This window comes from Lacerta agilis, chromosome 11, assembly GCF_009819535.1.
Source record: "Lacerta agilis isolate rLacAgi1 chromosome 11, rLacAgi1.pri, whole genome shotgun sequence".
NCBI lineage: Eukaryota > Metazoa > Chordata > Lepidosauria > Squamata > Lacertidae > Lacerta > Lacerta agilis.
The window spans coordinates 55,241,595-55,261,719 of NC_046322.1; the positions used below are offsets into that span (position 1 = coordinate 55,241,595).

Here is a 20,125-nt window from a genome sequence, read left to right on the forward strand (position 1 = left end):
TATATTCCTACCAATGGTTGGATGTGACAACCACGATAGCCTGCCTTCGTCCTCTTTCTTTCTTTTTCTTTCTATGTACAATGCAAAATAGTTCTGTGTTGGGGGCTGGGCTCAAGAATCCAATTCTGATAGAGCCTTCATGTTCCTCAAACTAGTCCTGAAAGAAAAAAATGTCAAATACTAAATGCCACTTAAAGTACATTCCGTTGTGGCTTGATTCTAAGCTTGGGATATTAATATTGACTTCAACTGCAAAAGAAAAAGAAGAAGCCAGGACCCTCTGTCGGTACTGATAAGTGAGAAATATACAGAGCTATGCAACTTGACCTCCTTGCCCTTCTGCAAATCCCTAGTGCTACAGTAGTCAGCAAGACCTCTTTTAAATGGGGATCAGGTTCCTCTTAAATCTACAATGACCGTTCCCCACATCAAATGGGGGGGGCAATGTTTGCGTGGTCGCACGCAGCCCCCTCGACTCCAGTGTGACTCCTGGTAGTTCGGACTGAGGTCGCCTTCTCCCAGGCAGGGATACCAGGGGTCTCCACCTACCTCAGTTAACCACCCAATCCCGCCTGGGGAGGTGTTGCCAGGGGATTGGCCAGGTAAAGGGTGTTGGCAAATATCCCGCCCAGGGTCAGTTGTGAGACTGCCCCGAGACTGGAACAAAGCCTTGTGCACATTCCCAGCTACGTGAGACCGGTGGCACATTCAATATGCGATTGTTCCCCAGTGTGAAGAACAACACACACAAGCCATTGATGAGGCTAAACTATTTATTATAGGTAAATGCAGAATATGTCTCTGCTAGCCAGCTCAGATACTCAGAGCTGTGCATAAGAGTGTCTAGCATCTCTCGAGCCAGAACTGAAAGTAAAGTACAATAACATCACATGTGTGAGAAAGCAGATATAGTACTGGCTTTCTCACAGGATAAAAACAGACACATAGTCACACCGGCCTTGCTGTTGCTTTTGCAGCTCGGCATGTACAAATATCCCAACAAAGGGGAGGGACCACCCAGCCCACACAATAGCAGGTGTAGCCTACCTGGGAAACGGCAGTCAGGGCTCCAGAGCTTCTCCCACCCTCCACTCCCTCAATTAACGCTTATTTTTGCAGGTTAACCTCTTCTCCACAGGTACGCAGGCGCTGCTATGTCAAGGTCGCTGTTGAAAGGCCGGAAAGGAATTTCCCTGCATTGGCAGGTTTTGCCTTTCCCGTAGCAAAATGTCACAACTTTGGCGGTTTCAGGCCTTGGGCAGAATCCTTTAGTCATCTTCCTAAATGGGGGGGCTTGGGGCAATGACTCCACACCCCCAGTGTGGCGGCGATACCAGGGTTCCCCGTTAAATGGGTCTTGGGGGGAGGCATTGGTCATACGCTGAGAGGTTGTCATTGCTCTCCCCCACCAGTGGCGGTGAACGGGGGGGCGGGGTCTCTGCTTGAACATATGTTCTCCAGAGCCAGCCCAATCCCCACACATTCTGGATAACCCTGAAGTTTCCCAGATCCCCAGCTGGGGACTGGGAAGGAGAAGCCCAATGCCTGAGCCAAGGTCTCCCTACATCTGAATCTTAATAAAGTTGTGGCCCATTTTAATCCCATAGCACGTTGTCTTGTGTCATTATTGTACTCGGGGGTCGTCTGGGGTTTGGGGGACTCCGCCTGTCCACGCAATAAGGAGTTTTGCATTAGTGAGCACCGGGGCTTGTTCTCCTTTTTGCCTTCTTCCCCTTAAAGCAGCCGTTTGTTGTGTGATATACCTTATGCCACCTAGCCCTAGGTCCCTGGTCCCATGCGCAGATCTCCATAAACTATCCATTATCTGATACAGAGTACACAAAGTTTCTCAAAAAAAAAACTTACTTTATTATAGTAAGAGTCTATTCTCACAATCATTGAGATCTATTTCTAAACATGTCATCAGTGTGAAAGGACCATTTTTTCTGTCCTGAATGACTACTTCTTTCATATTCCACGACCCATACCAAAACTATACACAACTAATTCATTTGCAAAAGTATATCCCATGCTTCTTTATTAATTCCAGGCAGGTTACAAGCATTACGAATTCTATGAACAATAACAAAACTGGAAGTTGTAAAACAGCTGTACAATCTGCAAGTAGAATTAAAATCAGCTTACACACTGTAGGACTTGTAAGAAGAAGAAGAAGAAGAAGAGTTTGGATTTGATATCCCACTTTATCACTACCCTAAGGAGTCTCAAAGTGACTAACATTCTCCCCCCCCCCCACAACAATCACTCTGTGAGGTGAGTGGGGCTGAGAGACTTCAAAGAAGTGTGACTAGCCCAAGGTCACCCAGCAGCTGCATGTGGAGGAGCGGAGACACGAACCCGGTTCCCCAGATTACGAGTATACCGCTCTTAACCACTACACCACACTGGCTCTGTAACCGAATACAATGTCACAATTTTTCATAAAATCCCTAAGAACACTACCCAGCTTACCATAAGAAGGAGATTATAACTGTGGCACTAGAACAACAACAACAACAACAAGGTTCTAGCCCATCTCACCATCAGTCTAAACATCCAACACAGCAAGTAGATGGAGAAAGATTACCTCAAATTATTTAAGAAAGCAGGGAAACACTTGTGGAAGGTGGAAGTTCCTGTGCTATACAGATCCCAAGCCATTCAGGGGTTAAATTTTTCTAGTAGACACAGCAGATGCAGCAGCCCAACCAAGGAAAAAATAGGTTCCCGGACATAGCACCACCCTATGGACTCAAGAGCAAACCAAAATCCAAGCACACTCCACACTGCACACATGGTCCTTCAAGGGGAGTGTGACCTCGTCAATAACACACAGAACTGCTCCTCCTAAGATAAGGGACTGAGAAATCACCAGCATCTCCATCTTATCTGAATTCAGTTTAAGCTTCCCTCTGTTCTTGCCACTCCATGCTAAAAATTCTAAATAATAATAAAAAGGATTCTGACTGAAACCAAAGTTATCATTCCAATAAAATATCAGCAGTGTTTATCTGAATTCATACCGAGCACATCATTTGAGTTTTTCCAAGCCAGAAAGAATCTCTTGGAAGAATTTGGTAAAAAGAAGAATCATACTAAAAATCTGCAATAAGTTGTTTTATAGATCATTTTGTTATGTGCTGAAAAGAAGTCATTCTTTGTTACAAGACACTATGCAAGGTTTCCTCGGCAACTCTGATTAATTAATCCATAAATTCCACACAATTTGATACATTCTTACCTAGTATTTTTCAACCGTGACACACTGACTAAAACGGCAGCACCACAAGAAAATCCTCTTGAGCAAATAAGAAATCCCAGATAAAATAGTGAGGCAAAATAATTTAGTCATGGAAAAATTTCTGGTTTGTTATCAAAATTGAACAAGTAGGATCCGCAACAAAATGTTGCATTGTATACCCAACTCTAAACAGGAGCGCTCCTGTTCAGAGTTCCAGTCAGCCAGTCCTTCTTGAGCTATGAGGAACTTTATCAAGGCATCTACCCCCCCCACCCCTCCCATCTTTTATTTTTCTTTCCCAACTGACACTCAAAGCTCCATGGGTACCAAGTATGCACTCAGTTTTCACTGGTCTGGTGAAACGGGGGTGATGGGAGGAATCCCCACCTTAATGGTATTTCATACTTTTGCAAACCTTGAGGTGCCCTGAAGCATGCTAATACCCCTCTCTTGCTGCTGTATGGACACTACCCAAGTCCACTACTAGATGAATTATGCATTTCATACAGTACCCCACAACAGTTATGTTTGCAGTGCTATCCATATCTAGTATCATAGGATCTGTTTTTCCCCATAATGAGAGCCCATGTTACTGTTTTAGCAGTAACAACTGCACAGCTTCTTCTCACTACTCCTCTGGGTGGGAATCAGTGGCAGACCTTGGGGTCTCAAATTCCAGCAGCGCCATATGCAATTCCGAAATCTGGCGCCCCCCACCTTTCGCCCTCCATTCTACATTATAGTTGTGGCCAGTGCTTTTTTTCCTGAAAGAATGTTTAGGGGTACTCTCATTTTCCTACTCATATTGAAATACTGCCCCTCAATGAGGCCAAGCAACACCCTCAAGGCTCCAAGCCCAGTACGACCAGTTCAGTCGCACTTCCCTAAATCCGCATCTGTGAGAAGGACCCACACAATTAGCTCTGCACATGTGTTTCTGGTCCTCAGGTGCTTACCACATGGCATGAGATCTCTCCACAGGGAAGTGGTTCCCATGCTGATTGTGATAAACATGACTAGAGTCCAATTTTCAAAGTTCCATAGATAAATACAGTAACTTGTGGCTGAACCAATACAATGTGAAAGCTGGTGCAATCAAAATCATTGGCTGTTTTTTTTCCTGGTTGAATAAGGCTATTCTGGGTTAACAATTATCTGAAATTGATGGTGGGCTTCTTTAGCACTAAATCAAGGTTCACACAGTCTTGACTCTGCTTTAGACAGTACTAGTATAGATGTCTTTTGAAAAGATCTGACTCACACCGTTTTTTTCTTGAGCAAAAAGGAAGAGGAGCTGCTCAGAAGTACCAGTGCTTTGTCCCATAAGTGACTACTCATGTGAGTAGTCTAAGCCATCACAACAAACAATCTAACAATATAACAAAATATTTAACTAATATAGGTTTATTTACAGTTATCTGTTTCATACCTTACAAAATGAATCCTGCAAGATGCCTCATTAAAAGTGTCTTTCCCACTGCAATATTGGGCATCATCAATCCCATGTCAAAACAGGTTGAAAGGTCAACAGGAGGCCATGGCAACCACGGCAGTGAAAATGCAAGAGCTAGAAGACCTCCTCAGGTGTTTCTGTGAAACACGTGGTCTGCCCCTAGACAGCACAACATGCACCAGTAACTTATTTGAGTCTGAAGAGGGCCCCCTTCATCATGTGAAATGTTTTCAATAAGGCAATGGCATACATGGCCCATCAGGGTTTCTAACCCCACTGGAAACTTAACGAGTCCCCCTTCAGACGTGCCTGACTTTGCACTGCAAAGAGTTGCTGGCATGCACAACATCATCAAGGGGGCGAAGCTGGGCCTTCATATTCCTGCAGCCCCCCCCCCCCCGTGTGTTCAGTAGCTTGCCTAGGTAACCTTGCCCCTGCAAATGTTTTCTGCTTACCTTACGACAGCTTGGCTATTTTTTAAAAAATGAATGAACTGTCCCATTAAAAGTTACTACAAGGCAATCTATCACATAGTTTCCCAGGCACATAAAAGTACGAATACAAAAATGCCTGCATGATTTTCTCCATTGCAAATTTCTCTGGCCTGAAGTATAAGTATAGGTATGGCCACAACATGCAGCCTGGTGTCCGTTATATCTCCATCAAGACATTTTTCTGGGCCTGTTCAGGTAATACTTACTGGGGACAAATTGCAACCTGCTAGAAGTCTCAGGCTCTCGCTTGTGTTTCTGCTGCCTCCTCACGAAGAGGAGAAAACAGCATTTGGTGGAAGTGGTACACGGTGAGGAGGTGAAGTTGTGCACCTCCAAATCTCCAGAGAGGAAAACAGATTCAACCTCAGCAGAATTTTCTGTGGAAGTTGGCAGTGGCCATTAAATAAAAACAAATGGGCAAAAGAACAAGGGTGCTTTTATTGTATTACGCAAAGAGCATAATGAGCAAAACATGGAAGAGACCCAAGAAATTAACAGGACAAAGCTTCACAGGAATGCAAGCAGCATCTCTCCCCCACCCCCCTTTCTGCACAAGCTTACAAACCTTGCTAAATAATTTATTATTTAAATTGCACAATGTGCCTCATTTATTAACAGGTCTGAAGTGGTTTACATTACAAGCACATTACAAATTCACGCTGTGGCTTTTAGATATACATAATATGCACATACACAATCTGCTTTTTCAATGCCATGGCGAGGAGTTGAATAGCTGCCTGTTTTTCGTTGGCACATTATATGCGTTCTTAAATAGAACAATTAATTTCAAACATTGGTCGTCTGAAGTAATAGCTTCACAGAAGAACTGCTAATCTTAGCTACTACAATATACAGAAGTCTATAAGTAAATAGTTCGATAGGATAAGCTATTGACATTACCCAGATTTTCGCAACTGAATATTTTAGCACAAGAGAAAATATTAATTGAGAACTCTAAGAAGCCCATTAGCCATCTTGTTAATATTTTAACTCTAGAAATTCCGCTGTGGGGGAAAAAATCTGCTTCGAAATGCCTCTAGTGCGGATTTTGAATTCTGTCTTAACAAATGCCTTACACTTGTTCCTCAGCTGTTAGTAACAACAGCAGCTAAGCAAGGCCTACATTAATTTCCCTACTACAGTGTCTCACTGCAAAGATCAGAATATTTGTGTAGCCAATAACCTACAACAATCATGTCAGAAGTAGATTATGGCCCATTACGGAGCAATAACCATTGCAAGTGTGTATACGTAGCAGAAGCTTTTCAAGCCCACACCAGGACCCCAAGGAACAGAATCAAACACAATCTCATTATAAGCACAGGCTTATAAGACCATGCCTGCTGTATTCATTAAAAAGACAAGCAAGTTTGTGAATAATCTACTGAGAGAGATTTTTGCACTTTAGGCAAAATTCCTTCTTCTCCCTAACTGGTTCAATCAGCCCAGTCCCAAACCACATAAAGCCAATGGGAGTTTCTATTTCCACCCTGTGAGTTCTATGTCAGCTTTTGTGAGGAAACAGTAATTTATCTTAATGTCTGGCAGTCAAAAGAATGTAGCATTTTCACCTAGGTAGGACATCGGAACCTCACATTTACAACTTATTCTGAGCTGATCTTACCCCTCCCATCCACCAAATTACTCCACCCTCCATCCTTCTACCTTCCCTGTGTTGTACCATACCACAGCATGGTAAAGTTTAGCAAGCCCTCCATTTTACAGTGTATCCCCTATTCTACAGAAAAATTCCACTGACTCCAATAACAAGGCCTTAAAGTCCCCCACAAAAAAAGTTTGCCTTCTAAATTAGCTGAGATTTACCAATCATAGGGAAACACATGCAATAAAATCACTCCCAATATTTTTAAAGAAAAAGAAAATCACAAGTTAGGAACATCACATTCTTACATGGGAAAAGCATGCAAAACTCCACCTATTATAATATGCAGCACATAGAACAGGAAAAAAAGCTATTATTTAATGCTTGATGAACTAGCAGGTGACATACCACGATGGAAGCATTCAATTATGTATGTAGCTTGTGTGTAGTTTTGGAAGCCACATATAAAGCGTTGGCTTATTTATGGTGCAGTTGCCACATAAATATTACAAAGAAACCCTAAAATAATTCCCATGTTTAATAATGAGTAATAATGAACAACTTTGACCTGCTCATCCTTTAGTGTCAAGGCCAATTTCAATGCTCTGTATCTTAAATTTGTACAATAAGATCTCCTGGGATATTAGCCATTCTTCTATGGCTAATTCATGATGTAGGTGGTATCAAAATCAAATGGTGGTAACAGGGGTTGGGGGGACGGGACAAATACTGCCAACAAACTTCAGAAACGCAAGGAGGAAATGAACCTAACTTGTATGTTTTCAGGGTGATTTCAAATTAGAGAGAAATAGTTAAAGGGGATAATTTTTTAGTGATTGATGGTGTTCTGTGAAAGGATGGGGTGCCGAATCAATGTCACCTTTCTTGAGTTGAAGATGAACGAAAAACCATTAAAACAAACTGTCGCTATCACCTTCTGAAATAAGTGCTTTTATTATTGTCAAAGAAATAGCTACAAAATAAAATAGGCCCTTTGAACAATGTCAGAGAAAACAAATCCATCAGTTTCTACCAAACCCAGGCACTGGGAAATGCTGCAGAAGAACTACAATGAACTGTATATATAGGCAGCCCAGAACAAGGATTTTACGAATTTGATAATGCAGGTAATGGATTTTTCAGCAATATATATATATATATATATATATATTGCAAAGGAAAAACTTTAAAAATACTTCTTGAGCACAACCACGTATCTTGAAATTCTGCAAACAAACAATGCACTCAATATGGTAGAGTGAATAAAATGCCTTTAGCAATCTCGTGCATCTCTTGTTTTACAGCTATCTCTTATTGTAGTATATAGTCAATACTCAGCATTATGTTCTAAAGGAGAAGCTAAATAAAGTACTTTCCAATTAAAATAATCCAGCAGCTCTAATTTTTAAGAAGGACTCAATTTGCTATAGTAATAGTAAGGTTAATAATCCAGAATTTCCCAAACTTTTTGAATTTGCCCTCCACCCCGAATGAAACTTACTTTACCTTCTTGACACCCCAAGTCACTAATGCAATACCAACTCTGTTCTACAAATGAGCCTATGTGCCAGAGGAGAACATTTCTGATCATATACAAGGAAATATGGTTGAAATAACACGGCAGCCTTTCAAGCTTCTTTCTCTCATTCAATTGGGCAAACAGGAGTTACCCCACAAATCCAGTATTTATCGTTGATGATCCTCTGCTGGAGGGCATTCAACCCACCCAATTCTTGGTTGGAGGTAGGAGTGATGAGCCCACCTGTCCTGCCACTCATTGGTATAGCATGGCTTCCATGCAAAGTCTCCTATGCCCCCAAAGGGGAGGCCCACAACACAATTTGGGAACCTAATAAGTAACCTATCCTAGAAGAGGGGAAAGTAAGGAATTCTTTATTTACAGCACTACTGTTACACAATTCTTCATATACTTTATATGGAAGAATATGTAACAGCAAGTGAAGACAAAACACACAATCTACACTGTTAAGGAAACATGAAAACGGGTAAAGTCTATGAAGAGAAAATAAACCTCATCTGCTTTTCTTGTCTCTGAATGAATATGATACAAACAAACAGTGTTTTGGTGTTTGCCTACTACACACAGCTAGCCTATATGCCCTTGTTCCTTCTTATTTTTAGAACACTAACAGCTTGTGAAAACCCAATAATAAGCAGGAATGTACAAGTTCTCCTGCCTCTCTCTGCAGCAAAATCTGACAGCAGGTTTGTAACAGAATACTAGCCTTGTACTAAAATGAACACCAATCCATGTCTTTTATTGCTTTATCATCTAGTTTATTCCCAGCAAATTGGACTGTGGGCAATTAAGATTTATAAGCTAAATGCTTTCCAAATTATATCTCAGGGAAAGTCAAATCTAAATTAGATCAGCCTAGGCTTTTAGGCTTCCAGTGAGTTGCCTTTTGAGCAAGTGCATTGCTATACAGAGACCATCTCGTCTTACACAGCCTTTACAAAAGGTCTCAGACAGTTTCCTTAATGCAGAATCTCCTTACGAACAATCCATTTGCCTACTGCTAGGATGCCTTTTTCCAATACACAGGAATGGAGTGAAATGTTTTGGTAGGGCAGAAAGATTTTCTGAAAGAGATGCCAAAAAGAGGTTTAAAAAAAAAACCCTTATCATGTTCAGATGAGCGGCTCACAACACAAGGGTGTCCTTCCTTCTCATGCCTATTAGCTACAACAGACTGTCGCTGGCTCTGCACAGAGGCACACATAGTGGCTACTCTTGATGTGACTCCATTCTCTAAAGGGTGGACAGAAGCGGTCTATTGCCATATGGTCACATCACCAGAATGGTGACTATAAAAAGCTTGTGGCAGATAAAAATAGATATGCCTAGTCCGAATTAAACAATTTATAGGTTGCTATGAGATATTGTGTGTGTGTTGTTAAAAGAGAGGGAAGAATCACGAGCCTTTAATGTGGTTATCATGCATTCTGTGATGAATGCTTTAAAAAAAAAAAAAACACCAGCAGAATAGGTCCGAATGGCCATTTGGCATATAAAAGTGGGTGTTATTGGAAATAAAAATTAGGAAACTACCAGTCTGCGTCATTCACATAGGCTGCAAGTATGAGAAATCTGAAAGGATTGCCTTCGTTTGTGCACACGCCAGATATGCGCGTGTGTATGTAAGCATGTACGTATCTATGTTATATGGTGGATAGGATAGGATATTGGGAAACGGTTTTCCACCGAGAGAGCCGCCAGAGCCTCCCCGCTCGGTCCCGCCGCCCCCCGGACCACTCACATGTCGGTGACTTTCTCGGGCGCGCTCCTCTTGCCGAGCACGGGGAAGGACGTGAGGTTCCCGGCGGGCTCCAGGCACCAGATCTGCTCGGCGCTGCACGTGCACGAAGCGGGGCAAGCGGAGGCGACGAGCCCCCTCCAGGCGCCCAGCACCAGCCAGCACAAGCTCCAGAAGCGGGTCGCCGTCGGCCGGGGGGAGCCGTGCAGCTGCTGCTGCCGCCGCCAACACCACGTCCTGGGCCAGGCCCCCATGCTGCTGCTTGCTGCTTGCTGCTGCTGCTGCTGATGCGGGCGCTGCTGGTGCCGCACGCCTCGTGCTCGCCCTCCCGCCCGCAAAACGCAAATCAATCCAGCGCGGCTCCGGCGAGGACGAGCCAGCCGGTCACTCGGGCATCGTCGAGGCTCACCGCGCGCGGGCCGACCAGCGCCGCCGCCACCGTCGCCTCAGCGGCCGCCTTCTTGCCTCGCCCCTAGGCGGCGACTGCGCCTCCTGAGGGGCTCCGTCCGTCGGCCGGGGAGAAGAAGCAGCCCTCTGAGGCGGCGCGAGAGAGAGGCGAAAGGAGAACCTGCTGAGGCTGAAAGAGAGAGAGAGAGAGAGAGAAGCGCTGACATGAGGGTCAGCCGGGCAAAGGCGCGCGAGGGTTCGCCTCCTGCCCCCCCCCTCCCCTCGCGCTTCCCGCCCTACGCGCGCGCGGGGCCGCCGTTGCCCTGAGGAGAATAATAAGCAGGGTCCCGAGCCCGCTTTTCTCCTCAGCCAGGTGCCCGCCGCGCTCCTACCTAGGAGCCCGGGGGGGGGGGCGAAGCTGCCGCCGCCTAGTCAGCCGCCCTCCTGCCCCGCTTCTGTCGGCCAACACCGCAGGGAGGGAGTGGGATGCGTGTGTGTGTGTATGCGGTGGGCGGGCGGGGGGGGGGAGAGAGAAGACGTTTCGCCTCGCCGGCCCCTCACAGGCGCCGCTGCCGCCTCTGTCTCCCTCCTCCTCCTCCTCCTCCTTCCCTCGCCTCTGCTAAGAGCGGCTCCAGCCTCTTTGCTCCAGCCCCAAAGCTCAGGGGCTGCCACCGGCAAAGTGACGTGAGAGGCTGACGCAAGGAGGGGTAGAAACTCCTTTACCAAAAAAGAAAAAAAAGAGGGGGGGGTTTAGAGAGCCCAGCCTCAAATCCAAAATAAAAACGGGGAGGTGGGGGCTGCTTCGCAGGAGAGATCCCATTAGTCAGGCGGGGATCTGTCCGCACGCGCGCGCATCCGGGGCAGCGGGAGTGCGCGCCGACCCTCCGCAAAAAAAACACCTTTCCCCGTGTCTGGCGGCGTGTGGTGTTTGGGATGGTTGGCGTGGGGGGGGGGGTTCGGTTGTGGTGGTGGTTGTTGACAACCCTCCAGCCTCCCTCCGCTGTGCAAATCGGCTTCTGCTCGTCACCCCCCCCTTTCCCTGCCTGCTTCTTCCCCCCCCCTTTGAAAAAAAGAAAGACGTGATCGGAATCGAAAGCGATGCAAGGGGGGACTGGCTCGAAAAGGACCTCGAAGATCGGCGTTAAGAGAGGAAGGAGGATCGGGAAAAGGCGGGGGGGGGGCGCGGCGGGCGTCTTTTCGCCCCTCTCTGCGCCCATGGTGGAGGCGGCGAGGTATTCGCCTGGGGGGTTTCCACACACACACACACCCGCCGCCGCCTCCTGCAGCAGCTTTGGACACCGCAGGTCCCTCAAGGCGACCTGCTGGTCCTATCCAGGTTAAGGCGATGAGCTGTTATTTTCGAGATGTAGGATTGGGACCCGGGAAGAGGCCCGCTTCCCCGCACCCCGCTCGCCAGGTTCCCCGCAGTCCACGCCGAGAGGCACCTCCCGCTGTCACGTGTACGCGTGGAACAGACACGCGCGTAGCAGGAACGGGGCAGCAGGGAACGGAACGCTCTTGCTCAGGAGGGAAAGCGGGGTTCTCCTTGATCCTGGGATAATTGAACGTGACCGTTTTTTAACACCCGGGCGCGCGCGCGCGCGATGGACGTGGAAAGCGCTTGCTTCGCCGTGGAATTTGCCTTTCCCTTCGCGGCCGCGGCGGCGCCGCAGGTCGGCTTCCTCCCGGGTCCGCCATCCCTTCTCCGCAGTCATTTCGAAAGGGACCAGGGAAAATCCACCGCAGTGCCATCGGCGCCACCGGCGAGCTCTGGCGCCACCCAGTGCCCGAAGTGGGAACTGCTGGTGGGAATGGGCGGGCGGGGAGAAGGCTGCGCCTGGAGAGGCCGCTGAATGTGCGTCTTTGCGGCTCCCTCGGTGCTGCGGGAGTAACGTGGGGATCCTGTCACAGATGGAGGGGAGGGGGGAGACAGACCAAGGTCGCTTTTGCTTTCCACGATGAAACCGCCCACGATCCTGGATTGTTACACGCGCGCGCGCGCACGCACACACACGCATACGCTCCGCAGCCGATCCCCCGTGCGCTTAGCGATGGAGAGAGAAAAAGCAACCATTCGAAAGGCTTCACAACTAATTCACGCTGAAGAGAAATCTCTCTAGATCTGTGGGAGGATGGAAACCTTTAGGAGGAAGACGTCTCCCCCCCCCCCCGCACACGCACACACACACACACGTGAAGACTATACGCCAGTGTGGTGTAGTGGTTAAGAGCGGTGGACTCGTAATCTGGGGAACCGGGTTCGCGTCTCCGCTCCTCCACATGCAGCTGCTGGGTGACCTTGGGCTAGTCACTCTTCTCTGAAGTCTCTCAGCCCCACTCACCTCACAGAGTGTTTGTTGTGGGGGAGGAAGGGAAAGGAGAATGTTAGCCGCTTTGAGACTCCTTTGGGTAGTGAAAAGCGGGATATCAAATCCAAACTCCTCTTCTTCTTCTTCTTCTTCTTCTTCTGCCGGAATAATAATGATGATACCTGCCCCTTTGTATTTAAGAAGCGTCCTGAAAGAGCTTAATGGATCACTCTGCTAGCACAGATGAGATCAGAGCTGATACTGGTGCAGCCATTTCCTCTTCAGGGGTCTTATGGGAGCCCCTCACGTTTAGATGGCAATGGGTATTCACTTCCCTGACGCTTTGGGGGGGGTCCACCTGCTCAGTCTCTTGAGTGGGGTTCCAGACCTCGGCCCCAATGTCCAGCCCTGACAGCACTATGGGCAACAGCTCAGCAATCGGTGTTGTGCAGTGGTTAGAGTCTAAGGCTAAGACCCTGGGAAACCAGGGCTCAAATCCCCACTGGAAACATGAAGCTCACTAAGTGACCTTGGACCAGGCACAGCCACTCAGCCTAATGTTGAGATTAAATGTGGAAGGGGAGGTTCACATGCAGCACCTTGAGCTCCTTGGAGAAAAAGGTGGGATGTATATGAAATAAATAGGTGTTTTAATAATAATATAAAAACTGCTATACATTTACTATACTCTAAAAGATATATGGAGGTCCAAAAAAGCTACTTCAGACATTCTTGAAGGTCCAAATATGTGACGTTAGAACTGTTGCCTCCCCACCACCACCACTCTGAATAGTGATACACAATACAAATCATTTAAAAAAACTCGTCTGAGGTTAGGGATGGGAAAGAAATGAGATTCAGTTCACATTTAAAGGTGAACGTACCTAATTCACGCTTCCCAAAACAACGCATGAGCCAAAACACATCAATATTTGGAAATTTGCACTTCTCTGAATTTTGCAGTGTAGTTCTGCAGCCAAGTACACTGTAATGTGAACAAAAGTGCATATATGCCAGGGGAAAGCATGCATAAAACCCCAGGTATTAGTGGAAATTGTTTTTTTAAAAGGTGTCCATTAGGCAAAATTGCATAGTAAAATGTGTATGTTAGGTGAATTACACACTAAAAAGCTGCTGAATTTCCATTAGGATTTTTAAAAGATATTGTGGAAATGTGGAGAACTGTACTTAAGAATGGAAAAATGAGAAACTGAGGCAAACTGAAATTGACAGATTTGCCCACCTGTTATTTCACAGTGGCCAACCATATTTCTTTAGGAAGCCTAAAAACACAGCTGCCCAGGGGCGTAGCAAGGTAAATTGGTACCCGGGGGCAAAAAAAAATTGGCAAACCCCCCCCCAGAGGTGTACGAAGGTCATGTGGTACCCGGTGCAGAAAATTTCTTGTCACCCCCCCCCCCATTGATTTCCCCCCCCCTGCAAAAATGGTTTTACGTTATTTCATATTTTCTTACAAAGGAATAATAACAAGTAATAATAAACTATTATTTATATCCTGCCCTCCCCGCCCGAAGTCGGGCTCAGGGTGGCTAACATCAGAAACATAAGATTGGTATAAAATCAAACAATTAAATTACCTCCTAAAAACATCTCAAAATCTAATTAAAATCTAATTAGATGGCTTTCCACAGGGTTAGGGTTGGGAACAGTAAGTGCTCCACTGAACTGAAATTTCAGCCTTCACGACATAGGAAAACAGCCAAGTAAACAACTATTTTGGTGGAGGAGGGTCAAGATAATATGCATTAAATTTCATACATATTTCATATATATAATCCCTAGTATAGTAAGATAAGACCTTTGGAGCAGGCATTTTTTTTAAAAAAAAGTTTTTTTTTTATGAACTGCCCTAGTAGGGCAGTAATTGTTCCTTGATAATTTGTCACCCCCTCCAATATGAAACTTGGGACGGACCGCCCCCTCCACCCCCCCTTACTATACCCCTGCACCTGCCCTCACTCCACTTGGGATTCACGGCCCTCTGGGGCAACAGAGAACATACCTTTGCTCTCTTCTCTTTGTTCAGCATATTTGAAGAGTCCTATCGTGTTCTTTGTTGCTCATGAAGTTTGATGTGACAAGAGATGATTCTATCCTTTCCTTTTCCGGAAAAGGGTTTTATGATCAACTTTCTGTAAGAGCTGAAAGGAATGTGAAATATAAAGATTCAGGTCTTCCCATTAATCTGGGCATAATTCAAATTTCATCAAATGCAGGTTGCAGTAATGAAATTCACATTTTGTCATTAAAATACATTCGTTCCCATCTATGGCCGATCCATTCAGCAGAGATACAACATAGTATGTTTGAGTGGCTATACCCAAAGTTCAGAATGAAATATTAATTGGAATTTTAAGCTTTAAAAGTTTTGTCATGCTAAGTACTGTTTATTCAATGGGAGAAAATTATGCTTTCTTCTCCTGTTGAAATCACAGTGACTTAAGTAAGACCGAATCTTATACTCGCTTACCTAGGAGTAAGCCCCATTGAAGCCTACTTAGGACATGTACTGTCAAAGCACTTAACAGTAGTCTAGTTTCTTGCTGCCAAACTACATGCTACAAGCGGGATCTAACGTTTTATGAAATGCAGCAGTGGTGATGGTCAGGCTACTACCTTGATGGGAGCAGCAGCTCTGTTGCAGGGGATGTTTAACTTCCATGCCCTTCTCTTGATCATAGAATCCTAGAGTTGGAAGAGACCCCAAGGGTCATCCAGTCCAACCCCCTGCCAAGCAGGAAACACCATCAAAGCATTCCTGACAGATGGCTGTCAAGCCTCCGCTTAAAGACCTCCAAAGAAGGAGACTCCACCACAGCACACTCCTTCCCCAGTTGCTCCCTTGGGAGAAACAGCAGATGATTTTCTTTGGAAAATAAGTTCAAATAGTCCACCCCCACCCCACCCATATCAAGTTGGCATTTCCCCCCTACAATGACATTTGTTGGGTTTCTTTCTTCTTCTTTTTTAAGACTGGGTAATGATCCCCTAGGGATGCAGGCAGGGCTGTGGGTTAAACCACAGAGCCTAGGGCTTGCTGATCAGAAGGTAGGTGGTTCAAATCCCCACGATGGGGTGAGCTCCCGTTGCTCAGTCCCTGCTCCTGCCCACCTAGCAGTTCGAAAGCACAAAGTGCAAGTAGATAAATAGGAACCGCTCCAGCGGGAAGGTAAACGGCGTTTCTGTGCGCTGCTCTGGTTCACCAGAAGCGACTTAGTCATGCTGCCCACATGACCCAGAAGCTGTACGCCGGCTCCCTCGGCCATTAATGCAAGAGTCAGACACGACTGGACCTAATAGTCAGGGGTCCCTTTGCCTTTACCTAATGATCCCCTTACGCATTATGTCAGGGGTCAGCAAACTTTTTCAGCCATGGGCCGGTCCACTGTCCCTCAGACCATGTGCTGGGCCGGACTATTTTTTGGGGGGGGGGGGATGAACGAATTCCTATGCCCCACAAATAACCCAGAGATGCATTTTAAAATAGCACACATTCTACTCATGTAAAAACAACAGGCAGGCCCCACAAATAACCCAGAAATGCATTTTAAATAAAAGCACACATTCTACTCATGTAAAAACATGCTGATTCCTGGACCATCCGTGGGCCAGATTGAGAAGGCAATTGGGCCGGATCTGGCTCCTGGGCCTTAGGTTGTCTACGCCTGCATTATGTAGACCTCACTACATGGTAAACCTGTACCTAGGATATGCAACTTGATTTAATTGTTTTTATTTATTTATTAAATTTATTAGACATCTAATAGTTACCACTCCCTTTAGACTTTGGGTTGCAGGTGCAGGTTCAGATAATGCAATGCTTCTTTCTACATTTGAAAAACAAACAAACAAATTCATCCAATAATTAAAACTGCCGTGCCCGGATAGGGTAGAACTCTTCTTCTTGAGATCAAATGGCCAGCCTAGTTGGATCTTGCAATGCAAGTGGATCTTACACTTTAAAAAAAAAATGCAGACACGGGACGCAAGGGCACAATCTGGATCAAGAGAATGGCATGGACAGAAGGGTTAAAAAATACCTCCCTCAGTACCACAGTACCAATTTGATTTGCTGCCCCCTCCTCACAACTGTATCAATTAAAAAAAAACAACTATGGCAAATCTGTTCACAGCTCTCTGCCACCAGCACCTTGCTCTCTATGGGGGGTGATTTTGGGGGGTGGGGTGGAGCAGCAGTCCACCAATTAACTGCAACCTTCAGTTTGAAGAGGTACAACCCATGCATATGTTCGTTACCTCTGTGAAAACTGGAAAACTGGTATGGATTATGTCCTTCAATATCGATTATTGCATATTTACATTTGTTTTTAGGTTTGAGAGGGAAAATAGATTACCACCACTTTACCTCAGCCTATTTACATATTTACATTAGGGTAAAGCGTCAGAATATAAAAGCGCTGATTAGGCTACTGCTTTTAATGCAAAATGAGCTTGTTCTTAATGCCCATTTTCTGGTAATCTGGAGCTTACTGGAAGCTCAGTCTCCAGGGATATTTAAACTAAGGTAGGCAAAGCTCTCGAAATTATATTGTAAGAATAATCCTGTGCAGCCATGATCAAGCTAAATCATCTCATAGGCATTTTCAGTCTTTTATTTCTAAGAGTCCAGGAACCTGAGCTATTTAACAGAAAAGCTCAAATACGCCCTGATGTCAAAGTAGTCATATCATATTGATTAATTAGATCACGTTTAATAATGTTAGACAAGCTAATGTTTATACAATCAATATAGAATCTGATGGAGAAAGCTATCTTCATCACCTTTATTCCTCAATAGTGAAAAACCCATTTCACAATGGGCAGGAGGGCAAAGAGAGAGCATATATATTGCGGGGATTCCTCATGGGGATGAGACCTTCTGAAGCTGTTTTTTTTTTTTTTTTTTTGAAAAGAAAAGAAGCATAAAACCCTCAAGCAAGAAACCGTTACATGCAAATGTGTGTAACAGGTCGTTTCCCCCCATTGTTTGTTACAGGAATACAGGGCCAGCCCTACAATTAGGCATGGGGGAGGGCAGCTGCCTCAGGCATCGGATTCTGGGAAGGTAGGACAGAGCTAGCCTGTTGCCCTCAGGCCTAGTTGAAGACGCTGTCGTAGTGCCGAAGTCCATTCAACTGCCAGCCCATCCAACTGGCGTATGTCAAAGTGGGTGGGGAACATTTTATTCTTTACCTAGATGCCTAAATGAAGTGGGGAAGACTTGGGTTTTGTGCAACCGTCAGGAGGAAGCCCATAACTCAGTGTTAAGAGTACAACATGCTTGGCTATCAGAAGGCCCCCAGATCAATCCCCAGCATCTCCATGTTGATTTAAATTTCTCTTGCCCGAAACCCTGGAGAGCTGCTGCCAATCACTGTAGACAATACCAAGCTGGATGGACAAATAGTTTGGCTCAGTCTAAGGTATCTTTCTGTGCTCTTGTAGTTTATAGGGAGAAGGCAGTTTCAGGACACTGTTGGCCTTTGCTCCATGAAACACACAGGAGCTATTGAGAACTGACCCCATTTGATGTGGACAACCCACTCGCATCCCCATAGCCCCATCCTAGATACTATTTCTGCATCTAGTGATAGAACCTAGAAACAGGATCATATATATATTATATTTAAATACAAATGAGAGCAGTGGGGAGTGGGGTTATTTCAAAAGGAGACTGCTTCCTGTCTAATGTTTTATCCAACACAACTGGCCAATGGTGACTTTTAGGAGCCTGACCTGGGTTCCACATCCAGCTCAGTCATACATAATTGTTTCTATAAAAAAAACAAAACCACTAAAAGCTTATCTGGATTGGAACCATTGCATGAAGGCGGTGGAGTTTCCCCCTGTGCTGTTTTCTTAGTCACACACACACACACACCGGCAAGCTGGTATTTTCAAAATAAGAGAAATGGACATTAACAGAAACAGCAACTTTGAATGGGTGGATTTTTGTCTGGAAAACTGTGCAGGAGGAAAGAGTTAAGGCCCCTTCCCCCATGCCAAAGCCCAGACCTAGATCAGGATTCCCTCCCCATGGCTGCTTTTAAAAAGAAAATTAGCACCTGCAAATACAATCGCACATATTTGATGCACCATCTAGTTGAGACCCCATACTCTCCAATTTAGCTCTTCATCTACACATTGAAAAGAAGAGTAACCTGCTTCCCATGTAGGATTTCTGACCCTACTTATCACAGAGAACAACAGTAAAATATCCACCTTTAGCTCAACTGTCTGTCCTGAATCTTCTGTGAATTATTTTTTCTGTCTATAAAGGTAAAGGGACCCCTGACCATCAGGTCCAGTCGTGTCCGACTCTGGGGTTGCAGCTCTCATCTCGCTCTACAGGCCAAGGGAACCGGCGTTTGTCTGCAGACAGCTTCTGGCTCATGTGGCCAGCATGACTAAACCATGTCTGGCGAACCAGAGCAGCACACGGAAACGCCGTTTACCTTCCCGCCAGAGCGGTCCCTATTTATCTACTTGCACTTTGACGTGCTTTCGAACTGCTAGGTGGGCAGGAGCAGGGACCGAGCAACGGGAGCTCACCCCGTGGCAGGGATTCGAACCGCTGACCTTCTGATCGGCAAGCCCTAGACTCTGTGGTTTAACCCACAGCGCCACCTGGGTCCCTTCTTTTCTTTCTATAAGACACCCCCTATTTTGGGGGGCTCCAATTTCAGAAAATGGGGGGAGATGGCCTCTGTGTATAAGATGCCCCCACATTTTGGACATTATTTTTAAGGGGGAAAACCTAGTCTTATACCTGTACACGGAAAAATACAGTACTTTAATTTAATAACCCTGAGCTCTAGTATTCTAAGAGGTGGAGGAAAGCCCCAGCCCACATTCTGCACCCTGTGCACACTGGAGCACTGCTTTCCTCTGTGCCACAGACCCTGGAGCCTTTAAGTACTGCAGATTCCCCATCACCCGCCCCGCCCCCCCATCCTTGCAGGGGGAAAGCTGCGCCTGGTAAAATTGCTGTCTGTGATGCTGGGGTAAACAAAACAAAACAAAAAAACAGTGGCTGCTGTGACTGGGTTATGTGAGCTCATTGAAAAGCCCAGGCAGTTTGCACCAGAATGCCACAGAATGATAAGAGCCCCCAAGAGCAATATATCCTGAAAAGAAGATTTCCTGGTGGTTAAAAGGCTAAAAGCTTTGTTAAACATTGATGTCCATAGTCATTGATTGTGGATTTAAATGCTCTTTTAAGGTTAACCACTGATGCAGGGCACTTTTTCCTCTTCTTTATTCAGTATCCACAAAAGAGTAGTTTAGCAAACTGTCAAATTATTTATTTCATCAATGGGAAATATAGTTTTTTTCCCTT

At 45.6% G+C, this 20,125-nt stretch overlaps 1 protein-coding gene across 8 annotated transcripts in view; it reads right to left on the reverse strand.

Moving 5' to 3' along the window:
* Positions 1-10,280, reverse strand: part of NTRK2 (neurotrophic receptor tyrosine kinase 2) — a 178,497-nt gene extending 168,217 nt beyond the window's left edge. For 4 of the 8 annotated variants that reach the window (XM_033163600.1, XM_033163598.1, XM_033163599.1 and 1 more), the window contains exon 1: positions 10,073-10,280. The gene's annotated coding sequence lies outside the window, so the exon portion shown is untranslated. The remainder of the gene's footprint in view (positions 1-10,072) is intronic. The other 4 variants (XM_033163602.1, XM_033163601.1, XM_033163603.1 and 1 more) reach the window with 2 other exon arrangements.
* Positions 10,281-20,125: the final 9,845 nt, after the last annotated feature.